The sequence below is a fragment of the Podarcis liolepis genome (genome assembly GCF_965112155.1).
Source record: "Podarcis liolepis genome assembly, chromosome: 7".
In the NCBI taxonomy this organism is placed as follows: Eukaryota; Metazoa; Chordata; class Lepidosauria; order Squamata; family Lacertidae; genus Podarcis; species Podarcis liolepis.
In genome coordinates, this window is record NC_139561.1 from 80856354 (window position 1) to 80878083 (window position 21730).

A 21730-nucleotide genomic window follows, 5' to 3' on the forward strand; every position below is an offset into this window, starting at 1 on the left:
TCTGGTTAATTAAGTCTTTAAACCACTGAGCCTAGGGCTTGCTGCTCAGAAAGTTGACAGTTCGAATCCCCATTGCTCGCATTGCTCCCATTGCTTGGTCCCTGCTCCTGCCAACCTAGCAGTTCAAAAGCATGTGAAAGTGCAAGTAGATAAATAGGTACTGCTCCAGCAGGAAGGTAAATGGCATTTCCGCACTGCTCTGGTTTGCCAGAAGCAGCTTAGTCATGCTGGCCACATGACCCGGAAGCTGTATGCCGGCTCCCTTGGCCACTAAAGCAAGATGAGCGCAGCAACCCCAGACTCGTCCGCGACTGGACCTAACAGTCAGGGGTCCCTTTACCTTTACCTATTTCAGGGTCAGGGAGCAATTTTCTCCTGCAAACAAATTAGCCGGTTTGCATGTTTTCCCCCACTTTGTAGCAACTGTCATAATTTTGGTGGATTAGGCATTGGACTTCATCCTTAGTCACAAGGATACCCCATTAGAGGGGTCCAGGAAGAGTGACATTGGCAGCTTGTGTAGGGTTTTGGCATCCAATCCATTTTGCAGTTGACTCTACACTAAGGGGGTTGACCCCACCAGGTAATTTAATCCACTCATGTAGCAAGCAGGCTGCCTGTTGCAGGATACATGCCCAATGCCTTAGTCAAACCTACTCTTTCCTGTCATCAATAAAGTTGTGGTCTAATTCAACCCAATAACAGTCTCCTATGTCATTCTTGTGGCTCTCCTGTCACCTGCCATGTCCATGATATGCCTGTGCCAGCAAATTCCACAGATGAATACAAGATAAATGCCCCTTCCAGTCCATCTCACCCTTACTCTTGTAAAACAGGAATTGTGAGTAGATGAGTTATTTTCTGGAGTTCCATGAAATTTCACCACATGCCCTCCTACTTTATCCCCACCTCAGTTTCATCACAATGTCGTTGGGACCAAGATGTTCTCAGTCAGCCACAAAGTAATCAACAATTAATGCATCACATGCTCATTCTTCCCAGCCTGGGAACCTAATGACATTCCTGGATCCAGCCAAGTTTACGTGTTCAATTTTGTAGTTTCCCTGATTTAACTGTGCATAGATTCCTTTATTGGTAATGGAGCCCTACACTGCTTAATCATGCATGCAGCAGGCATCACATGGGACTTAACTTTTCCCCAGTTCTTTCCTATTCTAGCTGCCCTTCGCATCTGGGGAAACCATTTCAGGAATTCCAGGTTTTGCTTCTAGTCGGACAATGAAGCAATGGTAAGGATTATAGCCAGGCAGTCAGCAAAGTCTGACCAAGCCATCAGGGTGTTACACCTGTTCGTGCTAGAATGCCTTCAGCACAACTTTTTCTTCATGACACGTTTCATACCAGGTCATAACAACGACATTGTGGATGCTTTATCTCATTTCCAGATGGAGCATTTCCGCGAACTGGTACCCGAGGCAGCACAGATACCTGACCCGTTCCCAGACGACCTGTGGCAGATTGGATGCGAGAAGTAATGCAGGGAATATTTTTGGCATTAGCACCCTCCACTAGGCACTCATATGCCAGAGCTTGGTCATCCTTGGAGCATTTGTGCAGCCGCTATGGCTCGGCCTCAGACGTGCCTCTGACGCTGACATGCTAAAATTCTGGTTCCATCTAAAATGTAGAGGCTTGGCCATCAAAACGTTACTGCTCTACAAGGCAGATATTTCATTCTTCCGTAAATGTTTCCGGTGGCCTGACCCTTGTGAAAGCTTTCATGTCAGGAAGCTGCTCGTGGGGTGGCATTGTATTACCCCTCCCCGCCAAGATGGCAGGAAGCCTATAACACCAGATACCCTGAGGTTAATTTGGGACAAGTTGCCAGTGCTGGGATGGTGGAACTTCAAAACACACCTCTTCCATGCAGCATTCTCCCTGGCCTTCTTTGGGGCTCCACGTATTGGTGAATGTATTGTCAGTAGCCCCGCCTCACCACACTCAGGTTTAACAGACACTGATGTATGTTTCTTAGGACTCCACCTAAAAATTAAGATTCGTTCATCCAAACCGACGAGTTGTGGAGGGGTCTTGGGCCCAGTCTTATTCAACATCTTTATCAGCGCATCCTCAGCCCCTGTCAATTATGAGAGAGATATCTTCCAAGGCCTAAGCCAAGGTCCCTACACCTGAAATTCAATAAAGTTGTAGCCTAATTTTAAACCCATCCACTGTTGTCATGTCTCCTTCCTGGGGGGTAAGCTCCAGGGACAGGGTTTAGTGTGTGGGTTCGCAAAAGCTTCCTGAAAAAATATCCTTATTTTCATAGGATAAATGTTACAGGGCATGGCCTGCAGGATCAGGCCATCTCAAAATCTGCTCTGAACATATGTCATCCTAATATCTACTCCAGATTATGCATTCTATTTAGGAGGTATCCATGTTCAAAAGACATAGAATCATGCTCCAAAAGATCCTTTGAATTGTAGTCCAGTGAAACCAAATCAAATTTGCTGTTAGAAGACATCACAGCACTGCAGTTCCTAGAGTCTGCGAGGAAGAAAGTTTGCACTAAGGTTCTGATAGCAAATGATGATATGTGAATGTATTTAAAAATGCAGTTCTATTAACAGATCATATTATTTTAAATAGCAATAGTAATGTATTAGTAATAGTAATAGTAATAGTAATAGTAATAGTAATAGTAATAGTAATAGTAATAGTAATGTATAACAAGAATCATAGAGACTTTTAGTTGGAAGGGACCCAAATGTCATTTATTTGAGGGCCCCAGTGGCGTAGTGTGGGGGGTGCCAGGGGTGCCGGCCGCACCGGGCGCAACATCTGGGGGGGCGCGAGTCCAGAGGGAAGGGACAAGTTCCTTCCTCCGCTGGGCTCCCCGCCGCCACCGCCAGCCTTGCGCCCTAGCGCGCGCCCCCCGCCGCCGCTGCAGCTGCGCTCCACTCACTGCTCGCAGGAGGAGCAGCCACTGCAGCAGCACCGACGCCTGGCCGGGCACGGGCAGCCTCCGCACCCCGCCGCCGCCGCCATCCCCTCGGCCCAGCCACAGGCAGCGGCTGCTTCTGCCGACTGGGAGGGAGGAGAGCTCCGAGGGGCCTCGCCGTGCCCTGCGGTCCCCAAAGCCCTCCGAGAGGAAGCCGGCGGGCGGGCGAGGGTCTCCCGGCAGAAGGGGGCACCGCTGGCTCCGGCTCTCAGCCGCGGGGGCGAGGACGGAGCACGGCTGGAAGCCCCCGGACCCGGCCGGGAGGAGGAGAGGCACTCGCCAAGCCCGGATCTGGAGCTCCACCTACAGCCCAAGGAGAGGAGGGGGCGGGGAGGCACCCGAGGGGAGGGGGCTTCGGCTGCCTCGGCCCGCGGGGGCTCCACAAATAATAAATTTAATAAATTCCTGCTGATCCTTTGGGGGGGGGTCCTTGGCTCCTTCGCTCGCCCCCAGCCCCAGTGGCGTAGCATGGGGGGTGCAGGGGGGCCGGGCGCAACATCTGGGGGGGCGCTCGCACTGGAGTGCTAAAATCCACGGGTTAGGGGGCGCAAATTACTTGCCTTGCCCCGGGTGCTGACAACCCACGCTACACCACTGGAGGGCCCCACATCCTTTCTCTCTCCTGTGAAGCAGCCAAGGAATGGAAGAGAGACATTTGGGTGCAGCTAGAAGAGTGGGACAGTTAATGTGAAAGAAAGGCTTGTTTTAAACAACAGCATAGGTAAAGGAGAGATGGGGAGACACTGAGGGTTTTAATAATACAGTGGTACCTCGGGTTACATATGCTTCAGGTTACATACGCTTCAGGTTACAGACTCCACTAACCCAGAAATATTACCTTGTGTTAAGAACTTTGCTTCAGGATGAGAACAAAAATCATGCAGTGGCGGCACAGCGGCAGCAGGAGGCCCCATTAGCTTCAGGTTAAGAACAGTTTCAGGTTAAGAACAGACCTCCAGAATGAATTGAATTCTTAACCCGAGGTACCACTGTAATACTGGATGGTAGCAAGGACAATATCCCCTCACCTGGGGCGCTGGGTGGGCAGCCATTGCCTTATGGAGTGGGTGGGGTGGGTTCAGGGAGGCTGCCAACATCCGGGAGAGGGCATGGCTGGCACTGCCCACCTCCAGCTGCATTGGACCCTCAGGTAAGGCAAGTTAGTGCCTGCTCAGCCAATCAGTGTGCACCCACCCAGCCTTTTTAAGGGGGTGGCCAGGTGTCAGCTGCCCTCTTGGCTGATTGTCACAGGATTTTCCACCCACTCACCCGGTCTTTAGGGCCCCACCCAGAGGGAGGAAGTGGGCACTTAGCTTATGGACCTTGCTCTGGTTAATTTAGTCTCCGTATTTCAGGGAGAGGGAGGAATTTTCTCCTGCAAGCAATCTGGCCAACTTGTAGGTATTCTTGAATATGGTATCCTTAATTTGTTAAATAGAGACACAGAACACAGTTTTTATTTGCCACACCAATTTATTTTGATTATGAACAAAGGAAATGTTAACCCATATACCATATTATCATGAGCGAGAGTCCCCAAGCCCCACATTTCTACTTTAGCTTCTCTATCCCCTGCATCCCATTAATCCTCCACAAAATGCCAAAGAGAGGACTCAGGAGTCCTGTGAATCCAAGTTGCTCTGCACTCCCACCACCAGGCAACAACCTCCACCTCCACTGCTTCAGCAAATGGTGGAATCCAAAAGGAAGAAGACATTGTTCTCTCCTAACTACCCTTCAAAGCTGGGCTATTCTGAGGAATACAGAGATTCATAGCACCGTACTCGCGTTATTTTGCCTGAGATGTACTTGTTAAGCTTTGATTTCATAGCTAAATCACAAAAAGATTGTGATGCACAGCCTTTGTAAGCTTTATCAGGAACTGCTGCATCATTGAGGAAAGAAAAAGAGACAGGGTCATAGGAGCCTCTGGGTAGTAAGGGATGTGTGTCTGTGCATGTGCAGAAGAGAGAATAGGTGTATTTTAATTTTTATTAACTGTATTTTGCAAGTATAAATCACATCTGAGAATCACATCATGAGATGTTTAATATTAAGGAAAAAGTCCAATTTATAAATTATGGGACAGCAGCCCAACCCACATCCATATTGCTTTTCAGATCAGGCCTCTCTTAAAAGACACTTCTACATGCAATTTAACTACTGGTAACACATTATTTCTCTCTCTTTCTCTTACTTGCACTCCAGAAATATTGTGTCTCATCTTTATACATAAAAAGGAAAGCTGATTTCAACTCAGTTATATTTTCAGGAAAAAGAACTCCCCCCCCCCGCCCCCAGTACAGACACAGTTTATTCTTGGCAGGAAGCCCCAAACAGAACGGGAGAGCAACCCAGCTACCCACCCAATTTCCCCTCTTCCACTCTTTGGCTAGCAGTTCTACTTACCATGAACAAGAAAGAAGTCCATGCATCGAGTCTCATCATCAGAACACTTGATGGTCTTTGGGCCCGCACCACCTTCTGAGCCACAATCACAATAGATTGGGCACTCCAACCCATTTAATTGTTGATCCGGCCCTGACAAATGCAACAACTTACCCACCAGGGAAGAATGGCAGATGAAGCTGATGGACTACATGGAACTGGCAGAAATGACTGGCAGAATCTGAGACCAGGGAGAAGAGTCGGTGGAAGAAGATTGGATTTTTTTTTTGGAAGATTGGAAAAAGTATACTTACAGAAATATTGTAAAATGAATGAATGTTAGAAAGATGCTGGAATGAAGTAATATGGTTTTAGTAGAAATTAAACAAAGAATTAAGTAAAAGTGGACTGATAATGGGTAAAAATAAAAAAAACTCAAGGTTAGATCGTTAAGATAAAGTATAGAATAAAAATTGAGAAAGATGGGAAGAACTTGCTGAAATAGTGAATTGAACTAGAATACAAAAAAAGGGAGGTGCGAGGAGGTCGATGAAACAAGTAAAGGAAAGGTAAAGATATGGAATATTGGATCTCTGTTTTAGTTTTAGTTTTGTTTTGTTTTGCTGTATTGTTGTATCGCTTTTATATGGTTTTTTTGTTTTTTTCTCTCCTTTTTATTGTTTTTTTTTCCTTTTCTGTAATTTTCAAACTTTTAATAAATATCATATTTATTTATTTTTAAAAAAAGAAAAATGCAATAACTAATGTCAACTCATGGTTCCAGCCCATATATCTCTATAATGATTCCTGGGCCTCAGTTCTCTTCCCTTTCAGAGGGTTGCAGCTTCTCCACAATTAAAGTTTATGATGATGCACAAAGTTGCACCTGATATGGGCAGACCAACAGTAGTATTTTTAAGGAGTTTTTTGATGGGTTGGCAATGTGACTAATTTGCCTCTGCTATTTTTTGTGCATTATTTATTATGCGTGATGTTCCATCACTGATTATGTATTCTTTTGCATTGCTTTATGAATTAGATGTATGTATATAATATTGTTTAAGTATATTATGTTGTTTACTTTGTTACTACTTTGTAAACTGTCCTGTGATTAAGGGCAATATGTAAAGTTCCTTATATGAATAAATAAAACCTTGGTGGGTTTTGGTTTATTTATTATTACTATTTTATATCATTTAACACTAAAAAGAATATCCAAGTGGTTTACAAAACTCATAAACTACAGTAAAATAAAGTGTCATCTTATACGGAACAACATTGCAATGCAATAAAACATAAAATTTCAAAACATACATACACACACACACAAATATCAGCACATCTTGAAATATTGTTCGAGTTAGGAGGTCCTTCTGTCTTCAGTGCTCCTATCACCCAATTCTCAAAATACTTCACACCACTCACAAATCTTGCCTCTCATATCCACAAACCTTAAAGTATCAACTTCTCATTCACTATCACATATCCAATTCTACTCCACAAATACACATAATCCATCCAGTCACTCCACTATCTCTCACTCAATCACTAATAACAAACTTAGTTGGTCTCTAAGGTACTACTGGAAGGATTTTTTTAATTTTGTTTCCATCACCACCAATATCATGAGTCACTCCTTCCATTCAACAAAAATGTGCAGCAAACCCAAGGACACAAAGAAACTTTTCATTGACTGAACTACACAAAATAACAATAGAAATTGTTACCCATCAGTCACACAAATGTTCCTCGCATAAATCTGACTCCATCCCACAGTGCTGTTTCCTACTCCAGACTCTGATCTGAGGATGGGAGGAACTGCATACAAACATTCCCCGGTACTCCTTCCTCCCACCAAGCAGTGTCTTTAGACAATTCAATCCACACAAGAAGGAGCAGTTAAACAAACAAAAAACTTGGTTGAGGGCACCCTGATCACAATCCCAACAAGCTTTTCTTCTGTGGTGCTGCTTTTGTTGCTCTCTAGGTACAGGGCATCCAGCAGCAACAACTGGTTTCACTTACTACCTCTGCAGTTCTGTCCCAGCAGGATGACTCCCAGGGTCGGCAAGGCTGTCAGGGTACAAGAACATGTGTTCTGATCTCTCTCTGCCACCCCCCATTTTATCTAGTGTGGTCTCTTCCACATTCCCTGGGGTCATCTGACTCTCTTGGGTAATAAGGGAACCTGCTTTATCCCTGAGACACAGCTGTTGATATTGATTCTGAGCATCTGACATACAAACTAGGGGCATTAATCATGACCAGGAACCCTAAAGCTTGTCTAAGAGCTACCAAGGAAGTTATCTGAAACCTCAGTGCTATTTATCCTTGGGATTATATACAGATATATACACTTACGTTTTGGCCTTTCCATGTTGCAAAGATTATCGAAACAGCAGTCCCTGTACCTCCGCAAGTATACATCTGCTACTGAAGTAAAGCTGTAAATCCTAGAGGTACAATTTTTAGTACATCCGAACTCAGATTGGTCCTTTAAAGTGCCATATGTGAGAGAGAAAAGACATGGCAAACACTGAATTCAACAATCCTTCAAGTTGCTTCTTCAAGAATCACCTCAGAAGTACAGCATACCTTTTCTGCAAAACCATATGCATATAGTTCCTTAAAAACTTGCACATAAATGGGATTTGATGCACTTGTTTTTCTGCACATACAAAATGGCAAGAACCCAGAATACCACTCATGTCTACCGGATATCGGGTCCTCCCTTAAAGAGGGCACGTATTGCGGTGAGACCTGGAAAACCGACAACCTGTGTTGTGGGTAGGTACGATAGGTCAGCCACAACACCCGATTGGTAGGTCCCTCGAAGCTGGCTGCAATCTGGCCAATGGGACACAGTCCAAGTCGTTCAAGGGACCTATTTATGCCCATGCACATGGCCCAGATCATCCTGGTGATATCTTTCCATTATCCCTTCTTTTAATTCCTTTCACCCTCTTCCCTCATTTTAATTTTGAGTTAATCCTTCTCATCCTTGCCCTTCCCTTAGTAAGAGGGGCTTTCACCCCATGGGGTTTGCAGCCCCCTAGAGCTCCGTTTCAGAGCTTTTCACTCTTTTTATATTTCTGCTATAGGGCGTTTGTCCTTGGGGTTCCCCCGAGTGCTCCCTTTTGTGGGGCTTGCCACGGATTCCAATTCGGTATTGGTGACTTTGTGTAGCATTTGCTATTCCCTTAAAGGGCCTTAGCTCACGAGCCAGTTGTACGGTGTTGCTGTGGCCCGAAAAAAACCTCTGCTTAGCGGCCCCTCTTATTATTTTTGGAAGAGATTTTGCCAACAGGACTTTGGCCGTTAGCGCTTCTAACTGTGGAATTTCCTCCATTTCCCTGGGTTCTGGGAGCAGCAAATTTAAGTGGTTTTAGCCATGCCTTTATTTCAAAGAGTCTTGAGTTGAGTTTTTGTGGGGGCAGAATTTTTGTTTTTGAGTTATAGTGATATTTTTGTTTGCTATTTCAGCTTTTTGAGAGTTCCCTCTCTGTAAGCTTGGTGAATTCTAAACCCGCCCATTGGTTTAAGGCTGGTTTGGGAAACTCCTGGGGCCAGCAGCCGATTTCCCCAGCTTGTTTTGGCAGAAGTGCCATTTTGCACTGGTGATAGTGCCATTTCTGGTGGCAGCGCCATCTTGTTTTGGTGGGAGCACCATTTTAACGGGTTAAGAGTTATTTATTTATTTTGTATTGTGGGAGAGTTTATTGAGATGCCTGTTAAAAGGAACCCTAGTCCTGCTCTCCCTTCAAAAAGGGTAATTAGAGGCCCGTCTCAGTCGATGCCTTTCAGGTATTTGCGGGAGTCATTTCTGCAGCGTATCCCAAAAGAAGTCAGCATCTGTGGATTTAGCAATCATTGGTGCGTAAGGCTTTTGCATTGGCTGGTCAAGCAGCAGCTTATTTAGTGGGGGGGGGGGGTTCTGGGTCTGAACACGCAAATTAACCAGTCAAAGACCTGGTTGAAGAGACAAGATTTCACCTGGTGCCTAAAGGTGTATGTTCTACAAATGGGGAGCCACTGCAGAAAAGGCCCATTTTTCTGTTGCCACTCTCCAAACCTGAGAGTTAGGAAGGTATATATAAGAAATGGAAGAAAGGGGAAATCACAAAGGAGGAGCATACATGAGTAGCCAACAGTTGCAGGGGGAAAGTCAGGCTGGCTAAAGCTCAGAATAAGCTCAGGCTTGCAAGAGAGGTTACAAATAATAATAAAGGTTTCTTCTGCTATGTTTAACATAGGAGTAAGGAGAATCAAGTTGCAGGTCCTCTGCATGGAACATGGAGAAATGCTCTTGGGTGACAGAGGAAAGTCTTCACCCAAAAGGAAAGTAATGCCCAACCTGGTGATAACAGAATAAATGATGTAAGGAGGGAGCTGCCGACCAAGATAGGAAAAGAGGTAGTAAGGGAATACCTAGCTACCGTAAATGAATTCAATTGTCCAGGACCTGACAAACTGCAACCAAGGGTACTAAAGGAGATTGAAGATGTAATTTCAGAGCCTTTGTCTATTATCTTTGAAAATTATTGGAGAACTGGAGGTGGGCAAATGTTGTCCCCATCTTCAAAAAGGGGGGAAAGGAAGACCCAGGTAACTACTGACTGGTGAACTTGACATAGATACCAGGGAAGGTCCTAGAACAGATAATTCAACAGTTGGACTGTGAGCATTTAGAAAGGGATGCTGTGATTCCTAAGGCCTAGCATGGGTTTTTCAAAAATAAGTCATGCCAGAGCAATCTGATTTCTTTTTTCCTTTTCTTTTATGATGGAATTACAATCTTGGTGGATCAGGGAAATGCTGTGGACATAGTGTATCTTGATTTCAGCAAGGCTTTTACAAAGTCCCCCTTGATATTCTCACGAGGAGGCTGGTAAAATGTGGCTTAAGCAAGGTTAGGTGGATTTGTAGCTTGTTGTCTGACCGAACCCAAGGAGTACTCATTAATGGTTCCTCATCATCCTGGGGAAAGGTGACAAGTGGGGTGCTGCAGGGTTCTGTCCTGGGCCCATTGATGAAGGAATTGAGGGAATGCTCATCAAACTTGCAGATGACACCAAACTGAGAGGGGTAGCTAATGCCGCACAAGACAGAATCAGAATTCAAAATTATCTTAACAGATTAGATAATTGGATACAAGAAAACAAAATGAGTTTCATGAGGACAAATGTAAGGTTCTGCATTTAGTCAGGAAGAATCAGGTGCACAAATATAGGATGGGGGACACCTGGCTTACTAGCAGTACATGTGAAAAGGATCTAGGGGTCTTGGTGGACCACAAGCTTAACATGAGTCAACAGTGTGATGCAGCAGCAAAAAATGCTAATGCTATTCTAGGATGCATCAACAGAAATAAAGGGTCCAGATCAAGGGAAGTAATAGTACCACTCTATTCTGCCTTAGCCAGACCACACCTGTAATACTGTGTCCAATTCTGGGCACCACAATTTAAGTTGGATGTTGACAAGCTAGAGAATGAAGGCTGCTAGTCACGATGGCTCTATTTCACCCTGAATAACAGCCATTAAGCCTCGTAGTAACAGGTTTCGCAGATCACAGGTGGGAGAGGCTACTCTGTTCATGCCTAGTTTTCTGTGTTTCCCTCAGGCACCTGTTTCCTTTCTCTGAGAACATGAAGCTGGACTAAATGAGGCTTTTGTGTGATGCTGCAGGGATCCTTTTATGTTCCTGAAAAATGAATCCCTACATTAATTTCCAGAGGCTTATCAAATAATTGTAATTTGCCCAGGTTGCCTAATGTTGTGTGGCATATTTCCAGGAAAGGGTGCTGAATAGCCCCAAGACATCTGCATTTAAATCCGTGATTCAGTATTGATCTCTTGATAAGTAGATAGGATGGGTCAATTTTTGGACTTCTTTGTAACATTTTAATTGTGTTACCTGTCTCCCCTCTGCTCCATCTGCTCACCAAAACCAAAACTGGACTTTTATTTTTATGTTGTTGATGACAACACTTGGTTTCAGGAGGCAAATACCGGTACATTGTGCAAAGGTTGTTTGCCCAGGCTGGCACATTGTGTGATCCATGTGAGTAGCAAAATTTTTGCAGAAAGATTTTTAACATCTCTCTGCAAACGGCTTGTGCTCCATTATGCTTGAAGGCAGCCACCATTGTCCTAGTCCCAAAGAAAACAGCAACTAACTGCCAAATGACTACAGACCTATTGTATTAACATATGTAGTGATGAAATTCTTTGAGATTGGTCCTTCAGCACCTTAGGACATGTTTTTCACTGGATTTTTGATAAACAACAGTTCACCTATAGGAGAAATAGGTCAGCAGGTGATGCCATAGCTACAGCCTTTCACCTTGCAGCGAGTCATCTGGAGAGACCGGGGAATTATGTTAGAATGTTGTTTATTGATTATAGCTTGGCTTCTAATACCTTCCTTCCGGACATTCTTATGAAAAAGCTGATGGAACTAGACCTTTCTTCTACCATCTGTGACTGGATTAAAGACTTTCTGAGGGATCAGACACAAACAGTGAGGATTGGGCCTGTTACATCTACCTCCCTGAAGCTCAGCACTGGCACCCCACAGGGATGTGTGTTGAGTCCCTACCTGTACTTGTATACATATGACTGTATTTCATCTGATTCATCCACTGTAATTATTAAGTTTGCAGATGATACTGCCATAATGGAGGTGGAGATGAATCAGTTTACAGGGGAAAGTTCAAAAAGTATCTACATGGTGCTTAGAGAATAACTTGCACCTAAATATAAGCAAGACAAAGGAGATGGTGTTGGACTCTCGGAGGATATCAGGGGGCATTGTGTGGAGAGAGTCTCTTCCTTTAAATTCCTGGGAGTTTACCTTAGTGAAGACGTCACTTGGAAAAACAATATAACTCAGGTGGAAGGCCCAACAGAGACTCCATTTTCTCAGGGTCTTGCAAAAGAATAATGTTAAAAACAATTGATGACCTCCTTCTACTGGTCCACAATAGAAAGTGTCCTCTCATATTGTATCACAGTGTGGTACGTTGACTTGACAACCACAGACAGAAAATCTTTACAGAGGGTGGTGAACAGAGCACATGATATCATGGGCTGTCCCCTGAGCCCACTAAATGACATCGCAAGGGATCGTTGCCTTAGGAGAGCAAGAAAAATTCTCAGGGATGATTCGCACCCCAGCCAGCACCTCTTTCATCTTCTACCCTTGGGCAGGAGATATAGAAGTATAATCAGTTGTACCAACAGGCTAAAAAATAATTTCTATCAATGGGCTGTTAGGCTGCTGAACGGAAAATAATATAGTGCAACTGACTTTCAGGGTTGGTGTGTTGTGCGACAGGCACACAGAGTGCAATGAGATTGAGTGTTTGTGGGGGGGGGGGAGGCTCGGTTAATTTCATAACCATCAGGTTTAGTAGCCGCCTACAGACATATTCATGGAAGAAAAGGGTAAACCACTATTTAACATATGATGGCCACCATTACTTCTTGTGATACCAAATTCACAAGATTAATTAAATGTCTAAGGTTGTTTTTGCTTTAACCTGTCCTGAATTTTCTATTGTTCCATTTCATTGCATGTCCACTGTAAGGAATGAAAATGTTGCTTTTTCACAGAAAGCTACAATGCCATAAGTGCTAGACAGTCTCAGTCATATTATTGCTTTTTCGACACAAGCCAATCTAAGACATAATGTTGGTTTCTTCACACAAAACAATCTCAGATATAATCTTGCTCTCTTCACCTAAGCTTCAAGGCTGCAGATGCTCGGCAAGCTCGTTTGCAGCTTCTTGATAACCTCAGACTATATGAGCTTTTGGTATGGTCCAGCAGGGATCCTCCTATGGCTCCCGATTCCCTCTGTGCTTCTCCAGAGGCTTATCAAATAATTGTAATTTGCCCTGGTTGCCTAATGCTGTGTGGCATATTTCCAGGAAAGGGGGCACAAGAGCCCCAAGACATCTGCATTTAAATACCTTATTCAGTATTGACCTCTTGATAAATACATAGTGTAGGTCAATTTTTGGATTTCTTTTTGACATTTCCACGGTGTTACTTGGTCTCTGCTTGTCTGCTGATGAATACCAAAACTGGAGTTTTATGTTGTTGAAGACAACACATGGTTTCAGAAGGCAAATACATTGTGCAAAGGTCGTTTGCCTACGCAGGCACATTGTGTGAGCCATGTGAGCAGCAAAATAACAAGATTGTACAATGACAATGGGATGAAATCAGGCAAAATCTTTATTGGCAGCAGCAGGCAGGGCAACGGTTGGCATGGCATTGTGTCCCAGGATCAGTTCAGCATTCCACAAGCCCCATGTTGGTAGAGTGGAAGTGCTGGGCTTGGATAGCCCCAAACTTCTGATTCGCAGAAGTCAACCAGTGTTGAACCTTCCTGTGATGCAAGCCAAGCAAGCAAGGTCTCACTGGGCAACCAGGGTGCATATTCCTACCAGGCATCAAATACCCCAAGCTTGGGGGTATTGTAGTTAATCCTCCCCTCAGGCCCCTTATGGGGGTACCCTTATACTATGTTGATCCTGCGGAATGCCATTTCCACCCTCATACAAACAATATTCCTCAAGTAACTAAGGAAGGTCATAATTTCACAGAGGGAAAAAGGGGGGGGGGGGTCCAACCAAGTGACAATTAGGTTCAGAGAAAAAGAAATTTCAAGCAATGGCCCAGAATCACTCTGTGAAACTTCTAACCTGAGGGCTGCTGGGTGGGAAGCTCTCAAGACAAAATGGCCCTGAGCTCCAGGAGAAGCAGCCTTATATAGGCTTTTCCCTCGCCCTTGCAAGGGCACATGGAACAGCTTTTTCCCATGAGCCCATTACACAGAGATAACGCTGGGCAAAACCTGGGCAAAGGTGTCATATGCTTATTGGGCACGGAACCAGGCATAAAATTATGAGGGCTCCACATCCTTTGTCTCTTTCTCATATGAAGCAGTAGGAGAATGGAAGAGGTGCATGTGAGTACAGCAGGAAGAGTGAGACAATTAAAGTGAAGAAGGGCTTGTTTTAAACAGCAGCAGAGATTTTTGTAAAGCAAGGACGAAGGACACTAAAAGAAAATGGAGGTTTTAAACAACAGAAGTAAAGGTGAGATGCAGGTTTAGTAATAATAAGTTGTATCAAGGCAAATAGCAGAGATAGGTACAACACAAAAGGTAACATAATAATAATGATGATTATGATTATGGTGATGATAATAATAATAATAATAATAATAATAATAATAATAATAATAATAATAATTTATTATTTATACCCCACTCTGGGCGGCTTCCAATCAAGTGTTAAAAACAATACAGCATTAAATATTAAAAACTTCCCTAAACAGGGCTGCCTTCAGATGTCTTTTAAAAAGAAGATAGCTGCTTATTTCCTTCACATCTGAAGGGAGGGCGTTCCACAGGGCGGGCACCACTACCGAGAAGGCCCTCTGTCTGGTTCCCTGTAACCTCACAATGAGGGAACCACCAGAAGGTTATGTTCTACCTCTGCTGTTGGGGCAGTATAGTTCTGAATGTCTTTTGCTGGGAAGCAACAGTGGGGAGAGTGGTCTTGCTTGCTGGCTCTGCATAGGCATCTGTTTGTCCACTGTGAAAATGGTTTTCTTGAGCAGATGGCCTGATTTAGAAGGCTTATGCAAGTTCTGGCCAGCTGAAATTTAAGGAAATCTCCTTACAGCAGCCAAACTCCTAATTGCCCCCACGTGGCGCTCATCTAATGTACCTGCTGAAGTAGAGTCATTCCCTAATGTACCTGCTGAATAAGTGTGGTTTCATAACTTTATCTTATTTGAGCCAACTGCTCATGTGGCTGCGTGAGGGAAGCCAAAGAGTGAACAGGTTGAGATACTATAGAAACTTTTTGTAATCTATACGTGGGGTGAGGAACCACTGGCCTGGAAGCTAAATGTGGCCCCTATATAACTCTGTTTCTGGAGTCTCACTATACCGAAAGACTGGGAACTTTAGAAGATTTTGCAGTCCCTTTGTCATCTAAATGGGCCCATTTAGATGACAAAGGGACTGCAATATTTTATTCATCATCTGTTTTGTTTATTAATGTTATTTCCCATCATTCCTGCAAAAGGAAGCATGGCTGAATATTCAAATAGTTTTCCATTGTGTTCATTATGAAACACTCATGAGGAAGCTTAGCAGTTACTGGATAAGAAGCCAGTTCATATAAAAACCTGTGATTGGTTGGAGAGCAGGAAGCTAGATAAGAGGACAGTACCCTCAGTGGAGAGGGGTCGGAAGTGGAGTCTCTGAAGGATCAATATTGGGTTTGGATATTTTAAGCAGATTTACTTACATTTATTTCTGTCCCACATTCCCTTCCAAATGAACATATGGCAGCGAACAACAACAAAAAATTATAGAATTAAAATAAAATAAACACATATTTAAAATATTAAAATACATTCAGAACATTAAAAAAAAACCAAAACATACCCTCCCAGTAAAGAATCTCAAAGCTGATAGGAGCAGTATTTTTCAGCCTTTAAAGACTAGGAATAGGAATAGGATTTTTTAAAACTTGGGATAATTAATAATTGGGATAATTGGCTGCATTGCAGCAGAGAGGGCATTCAGTGTCGTTTTTGCTTATATTTTTTACTTTTGTAACTTAGTAGTTATAAATGTGCCTGCATTTAGCTACTGTGATTGCTGCTTCAGCACCTAGTTTAGGTATGTAAATGCTACATTTATTTTAATGTCATGCAGGTGAATGGAGGCCAAGTGCAAAATTCGGCAGCCACAGTTTGCTCCGCTTCCACCCGTCCACCTGATATCTCACCAGAGGAACCTGGCATGCCTGATGTGTAATGTCAGCTGAACTCAAAAGGCATATTATAGATTTGGAAATGGAAAGGTTACAAAATTGGGTGGATTTTATTTTAGATCAAAAGCAAGAAAGAGAGGTGAGAAAGGTGTTTAAGGTTCTGCATGAAATGGACAAAATGAATAGAGAAGACTTTTTCACATTCTGTGATAATGGTGGAGCTTGTGGACATCTAAGGAAATGGAATACTGGAAGATTCAGGACAGCTAAAAGAAGGTGCTTTATTGAAGTGTGCATAGTTAAATGAGGGCAACTACGAAATTGACTCTATAACCTTGGCTGGACTGTGGAATGAAAAGATTCAGCACAGACAAAGGAAGGTGCTTTTTCAAACCATACATAATTAAGCAATGGAAACTAGACAAATGAACACGTAAACCTGGCTGGATCCAGGAATATAAAAAGGTTCCAGCATCACAAGATCGCTGGGAAGATAAATATATGTGCATGTGATGCACTAATTATTGATGACTTGTTTGTAATTGAGAGCACCTTGGCCCTGTGGACATTGTGGAGAAACAGAGGTGGGGATAGACTAGAAAGGCATGTAGTGAAATTTCACAGTGTTCCAGAAAAGGGCTCATCTATTTACAGTTCCTGTTTTCTGACAGTGAGAGTAGGATGCACTGGATGGGGCATCTGAAAGACTTCTATAAAAACTCCATGACAGTGTTCTGAATAGAACAAGCAGAGATTGACAGGGGCAGTGGTATGTGGCATTTGAACAGAAGAGTCACCAGCAAGAAGGGAGTTTGGAAAGGCTATTTTGTGTTATTTTGTTTATCAGAACCAGTAAATCAGAATCAATGAATGCGGTGAAGGTCCTGTGTGAGTGCCTGGAGGCGGTACTGTTTTTGGGGGACAGGGGGCGGGCGGGTGTGGGGAACTCACTGGTCCAGGCTGAGACCCTACCTACCTGCGGACTGTCTTGCCAGAGTGGTGCAATCTCTAGTTATCTCCTGCTTGGACTACTGCATTGGACTACTGCAATGCGCTCTATGTGGGGCTACCTTTGAAGGTGACCCGGAAACTGCAATTAATCCAGAATGTGGCAGCTAGACTGGTGACTGGGAGTGGCCGCCGGGACCACATAACACCAGTCCTGAGAGATCTACATTGGCTCCCAGTACGTTTCCGAGCACAATTCAAAGTGTTGGTGCTGAGCTTTAAAGCCCTAAACGCTCTCGGCCCAGTATACCTGAAGGAGCATCTCCACCCCTGCCATTCAGCCCAGACACTGAGATCCAGCAACAAGGGCCTTCTAGCAGTTCCATCACTGTAATAAATGAGGTTACATGGAACCAGGCTTAGTCTCCAGACTCTTGATCATCTTGGTTGCCCTCTGCACATGTTCCAACTTGTCAACACCAACCTTAAATTGTACACAGTATTCCAAGTGTGGTCTGACTAAGGCAGAATAGAATGGTACTATTACTTCCCTTGATCTGGACACTATACTTTCGCCTTGGTGCTATATATATGACATTGCTTAATACTGAAAACGTGTATATGTTTATACATCTATCTATCTGTCTATCTATTTATCATCATCTATCATCTATCTATATATCTATCTATATCTACATAAAGATGAAAAAATACAATAAAATAAATACTTAAATCATCGCACCTACATTCTCCCTAACACAGAGATGGTGATGCTGATTCTGAGCATCTCCCATACAAAACAGGGGAATGAATCTTTGCCAGGAACAGAAACATTTGTCTAAAGACTACCAAGGAAGAACTTTCACTGAGTTGAATGAAAGATGCAGCAGCTAAGGGGCTGGGTGATAAAGCACCCTACCATCACCGTTGACCAGAAGGCTTGTACCATAACAAATGGGTGCACCTGTCCAATCTGGGCAAGAGAATTTGGTTAAATAACATTGTAGAGGGTCTCAGGGGTTGGTTGAAGGTATTAAGGGTTTAGCAGCAAGCTGGTTTGTCTCAATTAGTGGCTAGTCATTGGGTAACACTTGGTCTTGAGTGGAGAGGAGGTCGTAGATTTTGCCTGGCCCTCCTGGTTAAGGGTATATTGTTAAAGTGATCAAGTGGGAGTGGCTTCCATCTGACAACCAGATAGGTGCTATGGCCACAGCACTGCTCCAACGGAGACCCCTCAGGGGGCACCCCTATTTGTTATAGGTCATAGGGCTGCCTGTAATGGATGTATACCATATATGCACTTCCAGCACACAGGCTTGAGTGATTTAAACTAGCTTTACCCAATGCCTATTGCCAATCTGCTCACATCTGTAACCAATTAAAGTTGTGATTAGTGCATGATGTTAGGATATTTCCATTCCACCTTAAAAGGGAGCAGGATGTTTGTGTCACAGCCTGCGTATTTCCTGTTCACAGGATGTTTCTGTTGTGTCTTTGCTTTCGTTTCTCTCTCCGTGCCTGGGACATTGAAGCAGGCAGTCATGTTTTTTCTTTGTTCTGACCAACGCTGAATAAAATTGTACATAATGCTCTCCTGCGTGCATCTTTCACTGTGTGAATTTTGCTGATAGGGCGTGCATCAGCTCTGGAATGTGGCAAGCTATTTCTGGAGCTCATGTCGCTAATTGATTGGTACTGCGTTTCTACGGGAGGCCGATGGATGTCCGGAGACAGCGTGGGGGCATGATGGCTTTTGTCTCCCTGGCAGTATCCCAACACATGAAAGGGTTGAATCCAAGACTAAGCTGTCCTGCCAGGCTTAGCCTATGTCACTTCCCTTCAGTATGGCAGGAAATGGGAAACCAAGCTTTTGTTATTCTCTTTTCCATGTCAATTCAATCAGTGAGGAGTTCTGACCCGGTCTTTCTGGCCCATGGGTTTACCTAGCCTCTCTCCCCCCCCCCCAGTCCAGAATGGAATCTGAAACTAGTATTTTAGAAACTTTTACATTATTTAACTAAGCAGTGGTTTTGACTGCTTCCGCATCTGGTTTGACTGCAGTCTGGAAAAGCACACGAATGTGGCTTTTGAAGAAATTTGTATGAAAATTCTTTTATGACTTACTAACTTTGTGGTCAATTCTCTCTATGCCAGGGATGTGTGAATGCTTTGGAAATAACAATTAAAAGGGGAGATTTTGGGACCCACTGGAAAGGCACATTTTAGAGGTTCTACAGCCAATATTTCCATGTTTTCATTTGATGCATGCTTTATGGTGTTAAATTTTGGTTTGGGGTTTTGTCATGTCACAAAAAAATACTTTCCCCATACTTGAGTCTTGGCTTCCAGAATTCCAACAGAGAGAGCTGGTGAGATACTTACTGGAAGGTGGTAGATGTTGGAAGGTGGACACTAGTGCAGTTTTAGTTGATAATGAACTAATTAATTTTGTTCCAGGAAACCAGCTCTTTGCCAGGAACTTTGTGGGGGACATTCCTTGGGTGCCAGCCACAATAGTGGGAGTCACTGGACCTCGCTCGTACCAGGTGGCACTCGAAAATGGACATTTGTGGCGCCGGCACATAGACCAGCTTAGGTGCAGGGTTGGGGACTTGGACACTACCGCGGTGCCCCAACTGCGCTCATGGCTCTGGAACAGACACTTACAGATGGCGAGGCTCCACCTACACCTCTCTCACAAACTGCAGGCATGGAGCCAAACCAAGCTGCATCAGAGGGTCTGCCAGACTTCCCACAGACTCAGACCACTGCCATGCCTGACATTCTGCCAACTCCACTCGCGGAGGTTCCACCCACAGCAGCGGATCCAGGAGACTTGGTTTCAATGCCACCTAGGGTCGCACGAGAGCCTCATCAAGAATCGGGCCCCCCCCAGACCTGGGTACCGGGGTCTGGCGGTCCGGCAGAGTTTCCAAGCGCCCAGTTTATTTAAAGGACTATGTTGTTAGACACGTAACACTGTCGGTCTAATGGAAGTAGGTGAAATGTAACCAATATGCTTTTGTGCCTAATTGAACCATTACATGCAGTGCTGTATATAACAGAACCATTAAAATTGTAACTAACGCCTTATCTTGATGGGGAGGGGTGTTATGTACTGAAGTTCTCACCCTAGGCCATCAGGGGGGTACTGTAGATAGTTTTCATTCAGGTCCACATATGCAAATAAGGGATTGAAAGTGACGTTCAGTGATTGGATAGTTACAGAAAGAGTGTTACTGTGGCGTTGTAGTGGAGCTCTATATAAGAAGGCTAGCTGAACCCTTTAGTTCAGTTCTGTTCTGGCCTATGAATAAACAAGAGTTGTTTGAAGAATCGCTGTGTCGTCTGATATGTTCACCCACAACGTACCGTATTTTTCACCCTATAGGATGCACTTTTTCCCCTCCAAAAATGAAGGGGAAATGTGTGTGCATCCTATGGGGCGAACGCAGGCTTTCGCTGAAGCCTGGAGAGCGAGAGGGGTCGGTGTGCATGACCCCTCTTGCTCTCCAGGCTTCAGGAAGCTATCTGCAAGCCTGGGGAGCCCACGGGAGTTCCCGCAGGGCTCCCTAGGCTTGCGGATAGCAGCCTGCATCCTGAAGTCTGGTGCATGCTGAGAAGCGTGCCCCGGGCTTCAGGCAGATATCCGCAAGCCTGGGGAGCTCCCGCCGGGCTCCCAAGGCTTGCGGATAGCAGCCTGTTCTGGGGGCTGGGGTCGGGGGAAGCTTGGGCTTCCCCCGCCCCAGCCCCACGCCTGGGGGGGGGGAAATTTTTTTTCTTTATTCCCCCCCTCCAAAAAAAAAACTAGGTGCGCCCTATGGGGCAAAAAATATGGTAACAGAACTGACAGAAGACCCTCGGAGGAGGACCTCGGTGTCTGGGCTGAGCAATGGGGGTGGAGATGCTCCTTCAGGCATACAAGGCCAGGGCCATTTAGGGCTTTACAGGTTAGCACCAACGCTTTGAATTGTGCTCAGAAATGTTGTGGGAGCCAGTGAAGATCCTTTCAGACTGGTGTCATGTGAGAGAGGCAAAGGATGTAGAACCCTCAAATCTTCTAAAGGACCTTTTACACGTTGTTTTTACAACCTGGAACTATTTGTTGTCGTCACCATGAATTTCAGGATTGAATTTATAACAAATATTTCAATAACAATGGAACATTCATGTACAGTGGTGCCTCGCAAGACGAAAAGAATTCGTTCTGCGAGTCTTTTCGTCTTGTGATGTTTTTCGTCTTGTGAAGCACGGTCCATCGCAACTGCGCCTTTTCAAGCGGCTTTAAAAAAAAAAGCGCAAGACGCAAGATTTCCCCATAGGGAAATTCGTCTAGCGAAGCAACGCAAAAACGGAAAACCCTTTCGTCTAGCGAGTTTTTCGTCTTGCGAGGCATTCGTCTTGCGGGGCACCACTGTACAGGCAGTTAATCTTCTCTAACTTAACAACCAACTGACAGGCTTCCTCTCAATAAATAAGGAGGAAGTGGCATGAAATTACAATAGGCTGGTTTCTCTCTGAAGCACAGGGGGGATTGTAGGAAAGGAGGGGAGAAAGGAGCTATGGCAGGCACAGGCAAACTCAGGCCTCCAGATGTTTTGGGACTACAACTCCCATCATCCCT